The sequence below is a fragment of the Pezoporus occidentalis genome, unplaced genomic scaffold (assembly GCF_034315485.1).
Source record: "Pezoporus occidentalis ecotype Australia unplaced genomic scaffold, CSIRO_AGI_Poc_V1 ctg247, whole genome shotgun sequence".
NCBI lineage: Eukaryota > Metazoa > Chordata > Aves > Psittaciformes > Psittacidae > Pezoporus > Pezoporus occidentalis.
In genome coordinates this window covers 330,848-338,772 of record NW_026914361.1, presented here as the reverse complement: position 1 = coordinate 338,772, position 7,925 = coordinate 330,848, and positions in this window count along the sequence as shown.

Genomic DNA, 7,925 nt, shown 5'->3' with positions numbered 1-7,925 from the left:
GTGCTGGTTTGTAGAATCGAGCTACAACCAAAGCACTCCCTCAGACGGAAGGAGGCTTGGACTCTGGTCCCTCTAGGCATGGAGGGCTCTGAACCTGTATTAATCACACCTGTGTTAAAAGCTATCCAAGGTTATCCTGCTCTAGAAAGTTCCTCCTCTTCCTTTGAAAGCTGTTTCTTTTGGCATGCTTAGGAATTGAGCCTAAGGAAATTAACCTAACCTAAACTAAACATCTTATCAACTCTCTTTTATTTTTGTCTTTCACATTTAATCTTCTTAAAGGGACAATTTATTCACTATCTGAGGCCATTTCCAAAGTAACAGTAAGAATTTCCTTAAATATTGCACCATCACTGTGTCTTAAATTGCATATTCTTTCCCACAAAATAAAGTTTGATGAAGAAAAGTTTAAATAAATGGCCCGACATAGTGAAGAGGAAGAAACTGCCATAGCCAACACACTTCAGGACCTTGAAGCATTCTGCAGAACCCAGCAGCTCATCCCACCAAACCAAGGGGCTGTCCTTTTTCTTATGTTTGCTTAACAATTTATGACACAGGGAGGAAGGGAAGGAGACTGGAAGAAGGGAAGAAGTGAGGAAGAAAGCAGAAAGACTCAGTGACAAAAGAAAACAGTTCAAATAGGGAAAGGCACATTTGTGAGTCATTGGCAAAAGTACAGTTGTTCAGTTATTATACTCTGTGGTAGGTTGGACAGAGAGTGTGAAGAGGGGAGAGGAGACTCCACACACAGATCTCACTGAGATTCCTGCAGAGATCAGAACTACTGCAGAACCACCAAATAACCACCAGACACCAAAGAGTTGAGAGAGAATATGGAAAATTAGGGGGGATAGCTGGGAAAGAACAATCACAGGAGCCAAGAAAGGGCAAGATTTCAAGGAATCGATGGGGTGAACAGCATTAAGAACAAGTGATAGGTAAAGAAAGATGAGGTTGCAGAAGAGACCTGTGACTGCATCAGGAAAATCCCAGTGGGGGATTAATTACACACTATGGGTTTCTGTGCTTGGATACAAAAAGCTTTACAAACCAGATTGTTGGCAAAACTTCATGAGTCCCACACTGGAATAATTAAAAGTTGTTCATTGAAGTTATTTTTGGTGGTCATGTTTGGATAAGAGAACGGAGTTGTTGAGCACAGTGTAATGCATGCCAAAAGTCCTATTATGTGCCTGTCATTACACTCTGCCATACTTGGAAATATGTTCAAAAACTGTGGTAGAGAGTCCTTATTGGCTTCACACTTGAAACGCAAACCAGTGCTATGCATTTCGGATGGAGGTCATAGCTCAGGTCCTGAGCCATTTTCCTGAGGAGGGGGCCCTCTTGATTTAGTCCATGCAGGGAGGGAGATGTTTGCTCTGTGTCAGACCTTGGAGCAAGCATAGAAATGTCTAAACGTGGTATTCATATTCAGAATTCATACATATATATTCTACAGGTACAGGGGTGTAGAAGTGTCGTGGTTTAAACCCAGTCAGGTAACTCGTTCACTCACTTCCCCCCCTTTCTTGCCCTCCCCCTGCTCCCGGAGGGACGGAGAGGAGAATCGCAAAGAATGCAACTCCCACGGGTTGAGATAAGAACAGTTTAGTAACTAAGGTATAACACAAATCACTACTGCTACCACCAATGATAATAATGATAGGAAATAACAAGGGAAGAGAATACATCATCTCACCACCAGCCGACCGATAACTCGCCCCCCCCCAGCCCGACCAAGCTCTGACCGATACCTCCTCCAACCCTGCAGTCTCCCAGCCCTTCCGGCTCACTCCCAGTCACCTCCTGGGCATGATGTGCTGTGGTATGGAATACCTCTTTGGTCAGTTTGGGTCAGGTGTCCTGTCTCTGCTTCCTCCTGGCTCCCCCTCCTCCCTGGCAGAGCATGAGGCTCACAAAGTCCTTGGCCAAACCAAAACATCCTTGTTATCAGCTCTGTTCCCGAGCTGAAAGTCAAAACACTGCACTCCACCAGCTACCAAGAAGGGGAAAAATGACTGCTACTGCTGAACCCAGGACAAGAAGTCAACAAAAGTTTATATCATGTGATGACCTTCCTATCTGATGAAATGGGGTACTCCCAATGTTCCCTCACCACAGGATTTTTTCCTTGAAAAGCCACGTAGTACTAAAGTGGCTGTAAATGGAGACAAACAGAATATGAAACAAGGTCTGAAACAAGAACTGTGAACCAGAAACTTCAAAGGAGACCAAAACCACCTTTTGATTAAGGATATATCAGGCTCAGAGTCTATTACTGCTTCTATGGAAAACTGGTAGATATCTAGTCAAATCCCAGCTTCTCTACAACCAAAGAGTAGGTGTATGGCTTGAAGTGGCTGAAGCAACCTAGAAATACTGCAACAAACAACTGCCACAGACTGGATGGTTTGCCAGGGATCATCATCTCCTAGGAACTGAAGAGCAGAGCACATACCCAATTTGTTAACTGTTCTCTTATAGTCAAACCATAGACACAGTACACCACTGCTTCTCCCCTGTAGTAGACCTATGCCAGCAACTTCTTCCTCAAGAATTAGCTCAGATGCTAAACTGCAATGCTGTCAGAGCCAGGACTTGTCTAGAGTTTGCAGAGACAGGAACGCCCTCCAGGTGCACCTATAGAGCTCTATTACACCTCTGTTATCATGGATGTACATCAGAAAAATTGATCATCTCAATAAAATCAATCTTTTTTATTTGTCCAGCATTGGAATCTGAGACTTCTGGGGTCAATTATGACTCCATGGATACAGGCAAACTGCTTTCTCTGACAGTGCTCCTTACTAGTTTTAAAAATGACATAAACATCTATAATAAATACCCACAAAAATAACCACATTGCTCTAAGATGCTCCTTTTCTGCAATACCCATTTAAAACCTTAACTTCAGTGTGATTACCACACTTAGGCTGTGCTGATCTGTATCTCTCCATTTGTATTCCCCCCTCTTGTCTGCCTCCATCTCCTGACTCTTTGTTGTATGTTTAGACTGTGAGCTCTTCAGCAATTAAGTGCAGAGACACTTTTTACCTTCAGCTGAAGCACTAAGCTAATGCAGAGGATCAACATGGAAGATAAAACAAAGCTTTGTTTTGTTTATGAATGACTACTGTCTTCATGACATGTTGGAGTTCATTGTGCACAAATAGGAGGAATATCTTTTGTGCAAAAGACATTAGACATCAATCTGAATTTTAAGCTACAATGCCCATAATCAAAAATGATTATGAATACTTTGACCTCTTGCTAAAATTTGGGACATCTTAAAAATAATCTCTAAATACTTTTGACCCAGTATATGTCATAAACACCCCTCCAGAGAAATACTTTCAATTTCTCCCTCCTCAAGTTCTCCTACCTGGAAAGAAGTATTGATTTTGAAAGCTTCAGGGGCCACAGACTCAGGGCCAGATCATGTTCTCTTTGACAGGTCTGTAAAGCCACAGCAAGGCCAAAGCCGAGCTTCAGGGAAGAAAAGCAGTATTGAATACTTATATTGGTCCCATGCTTTGTTATATTTTCACCTCCCTTCATAACCACTTTAAAACTTAATCCCAAAATACCCATCAGTGTCTGCTATCTTGCACACTGTGACCGGCTGGTGCTTACACAGGCTCAGGAGCAGTATGGAGCCACGTGGGATCACCCAGGCTGGTCAGGGGCTCCCTTGCACTACTAAGGGGCTGTCAGCAGAAATGGCAGAAATATCTCAGGTACAGGGCCTGTCTGATTTGATAAAGCTGCCAACAACAGGATCTCTGCTGCATCTTACTTAATTTCATGCTGCAGAAATACAAGTTATCATGGTAAAAGAGAGGGAGATTCCCAAGCTGGGTCTTCAGGGGTTTTCATTTCTTGCTAGGAGGCCCTGGGTGTAGTTTACGCAGAGTGGCTGATGGGCTTCCACAGCCAGTTTACGAAAGTCTCTCATTCCAAAATATGTGCAATTTATTTGAGCTGACAGAGGATAAGAATCCACTGTCTGCTTCCCAGTTAATAAAAAACATAGGCTCAAAGCAGAGCTCTGCCAGCATATCTTGTTTACCAAAAAATGCTTGGCATTATATGTAAAATTGGAAATGAACTCATTATCTGATTATTTTCATTTCTGAAGAATTAACTGCTTTGGGGGAAAGGTTTGTCTTAAGCAGTCCCTGCATATGGATGACTAATTGCAAATACATAGAATCATAGAATAGTTACAGTTGGAAAGAACCTTGAGATTATCTAGTTCCAACCCCCCTGCCATGGGCAGGGACACCTCACACTAAACCAGCTCACCCAAGGCTTCGTCCAACCTGGCCTTGAACACTGCCAGGGATGGAGCATTCACAACCTCCATGGGCAACCCATTCCAGTGCCTCACCACCCTAACAGGAAAGAATTTCCTCCTTAGATCCAATCTAAATTTCCCCTCTTTAAGTTTTAACCTGTTACCCCTTGTCCTGTCATTACAGTCCCTAATGAAGAGTACCTCCCTAGCATCCCTATAGGCCCCCTTCAGATACTGGAAGGCTGCTATGAGGTCTCCACGCAGCTTCCTCTTCTCCAGGCTGAAGAGCCCCAACTTTCTCAGCCTATCTTCATATGGGAGGTGCTCCAAGTCCCCTGATCATCCTTGTGGCCCTCCTCTGGACCTGTTCCAACAGTTCCATGTCCTTTTTATGCTGAGGACACCAGAACTGTACACAATACTCCAAGTGAGGTCTCACAAGAGCAGAGTAGATACCTCTGAAGAATACAGAAAATGCTTGTGACACCCAGGGTAGGATGTAGCGTTATCAGTTTGGACACCAACATTGGGAGTATCCTCTCATGGGACTTATTTCAAAACAGAAGAAAATCCATATGAGCTGGCAGCATCATGCCTATACAGCTGAGAAGAGTCGGCCATGCTGTGCAATTCTTATCAAGGCAATATGAATAAGAAGTGCTTAACAATTATTTGTAGTGAATTTGCTCCTTCCCCTCCAAAAAGATAATGATATAGCAGCATGGATAGTTCCAACTTTCTAGATGCAAAAGTACGTTGAAAACAGGATCCCTCTGTGATATAAATGAACATAGTGAAAATTAAGAAAATGGAATCAGATACCCTGGGCTAATATTTTTTTTGAGAACAACTCTCCATTCTAGCCCCAAACCCAGGTCACTCTGGATTAAGAGAACTGTCTTCAAGACAACTCATTGGGCAGCATCCTTTTGTTTGACTCCTGCTGCTTCTTTGCTCCATTCTCATCTGTTTGATCTCAGCTTTCAGTGTTTTCAGGTTAGCCCTCTCTTGTAGCTGGTTCAACAGCTGCTGCCCTTTCTAGAGCTGGTGAGTGCCACCCTTGTACTCAAAATGTTGGTTCTTTTTCCTACTGGAGTGTATTTCAGAAAGGTACTGCAGAGTCCTCCCTCCACTGTGTGTCAGCACTGTGCAAGTTAAACCAACACATATCTTCCACTGAACATTTGGCTCTTCCTTTTTCACTCCAACAGAAACATCCCCGTGTTCATGTGCCTTGTAAACCTACCTCACAGTGTGTGCGGCTTAAACTTCCCTTTCCTTTCAGCTACATCTGAATTGCATTTTTACTTTTTTTTAGATGGGCTAGCCCAGCAACCCAGAGGCAAAAATACATTGAATGCTATCCAGAAAGGCAGTAAAGATCCCAGGATGATTCTGGGCTGCCTAGCAAGCATTGCTTCCCAGGCTTCATACAGTCTATAGGCAAGGACAACCCAAACACCTTCGCTCCAGCCCAGCCAGTACAGGAGCTGATATCCAACAATTAGCTGAATCACTACACACTTGCTCTCTATCACTCAGTTAAGATCTCTTTACAGAGCAGATTGAGACAGGAATGAAAAGCTACCCTGTCTGGGTGAATAACATTAGGGTGCCCAAAACACTGACTTCCTTAGTCTGTGTTCTCCATTAATTAGGATGAACAGGGAGAAACCAACTCCACAAAACATGCCTTTAAACCTGTTAAGTAGTTTTAAAGGACAGATCCCATGAAATGCAATAATCATTCTCTGTGATCACATAAAAATGAGATGGTGTTTTGCAGGAAAATGAACAAATATGGGTAGAATTCTAGGGGAAAAAGAGCATATCGCTGTAAATATAGCTCATAAAAGAACATTACAGGCAAAAAAAAAAACAACCTGGAAAATGTTACATTCCCACCCGCAGAGATGCAGATTCCCAGCCTAATGCTGATGTGACAGTTTCCACATACTCTTCTTTCTTGTCTTTCCCACAGCAGTGCAAACACCAGTGCTTGCCTTGCTCTCCAACAGCTGGTCTAAGGCAGTGCAGAATCACCAGTACTGTTCTGTTTCAGTTCCTGGAGGCTCCTTGCTCTGGCAACTTGCCACACTTCCTGAGCAACTCATGTCTTGCTCCAGAAGCTGAAGAAGTATTCACTATTTGAACTGTTAAACTTTCATTTCCTATCTGATATTGTCTCAGCATAAGCAGCATTTTAAAGTCTATTTTGATGTTTTCTCTTTTTTCTTCAACTCTCTGAAAGATGTTATTTTGGACTTAAAGGTACAAATGAGCACAAACATTGAGAGTTCTTTGCTATGGCAAATATAAGCTTTTAAACTAAGATATTTAAGGTTTTCTTTCCATTAAACTATAGAAATTAAATAACCAGGAAGTGTAAACAGCAAATGTGAACACAACAGAATAGGCTGTTTTTATTCCAGATCAAAAGGAAAAGAATAGGAGTAATAACTTTCTCAAAGGAATTTGTCATGTGTTATTTGCGCACATCTTGCTCTTTCACAGCTTATTAGACCCTGCAGTTGAAGGCACTTTCTTCAACTTCTTTCTGTAATCCAGACCAAACTGTGTCATCCACAGCTGTGTTTCTATCTCACTGAATCACAAACTCATAGAATGGTTTGGGTTGGAAAGGACCTTAAGATCATCCAGTTCCAACCCCCTGCATGGGCAGGGACACCTCACGCTAGGCCATGGCACCCAAGGCTCTGTCCAGCTTGGCCTTGAACACTGCCAGGTATGGACCATCTACTACTTCTTTGGGCAACCTGTGCCAGCACCTCACCACCCTCACAGTAAAGAGCCTCTTCCTTATATCTAACCTGAACTTCCCCTGTTTCAGTTTGAACCCATCACCCCTTATCCTATCATTACAGTCCCTGATGAAAAATCCCTCTCCAGCACCCTTGTAGGTCCCTTCAGGTACTGGAAGCTGCTTTGAGGTCTCCATGCAGCTTCTCTTCTCCAGGCTGAACAGCCCTAATGTTCTCATCCTGTCTCCATACAGGAATACTAAGGTTTTCACTGGGGACATTTTTTAGTTGGGTTTGTTGGGGTTCTTTTAGGTATCAATACGGTGTCTAGAATAATTTCTACATCTGCTCCCCAGATTACCAAAAATGTGCACTGGTGCTGGTTTCATCTCTCTTGATGTGGCTGCTACTGACACCTTTCAACACCTGTAATAGTGCTAAAGTTTTATCTCATTAAGAAGTGCAGGCAAAAAAACAAATGACTGTCACTTCCTCACCATCACCATTGCTAAAGAAAGCAGCTTGGCAATCAGTGTTCATCCGCAGAGAAGAGGAAACTTGTCCTAATATGTTCATGGACATGATGTCTCCTGTAGTCTTTTCCTACAGTTTCTGCTTTTTCATTTATTTCTCTCAAATTAATTTTCTTTAATCAGCTTTGTGCTGGGAATGTGACTTGGAGCTGGTCCTGTCACATGCTCCCTTCACCTATGGAGAACATGCATCTGAAGACCCCATGTGGCACGTTGTCAGAGTTAAACAGAGACCCCTGTTAACTGCAGCCCTCAGCAAACCATTTATGGCTAACACATCATCCTGTGTCACATAGGCGTAGGTAGTGTGAGACCATTTCCTTCCCC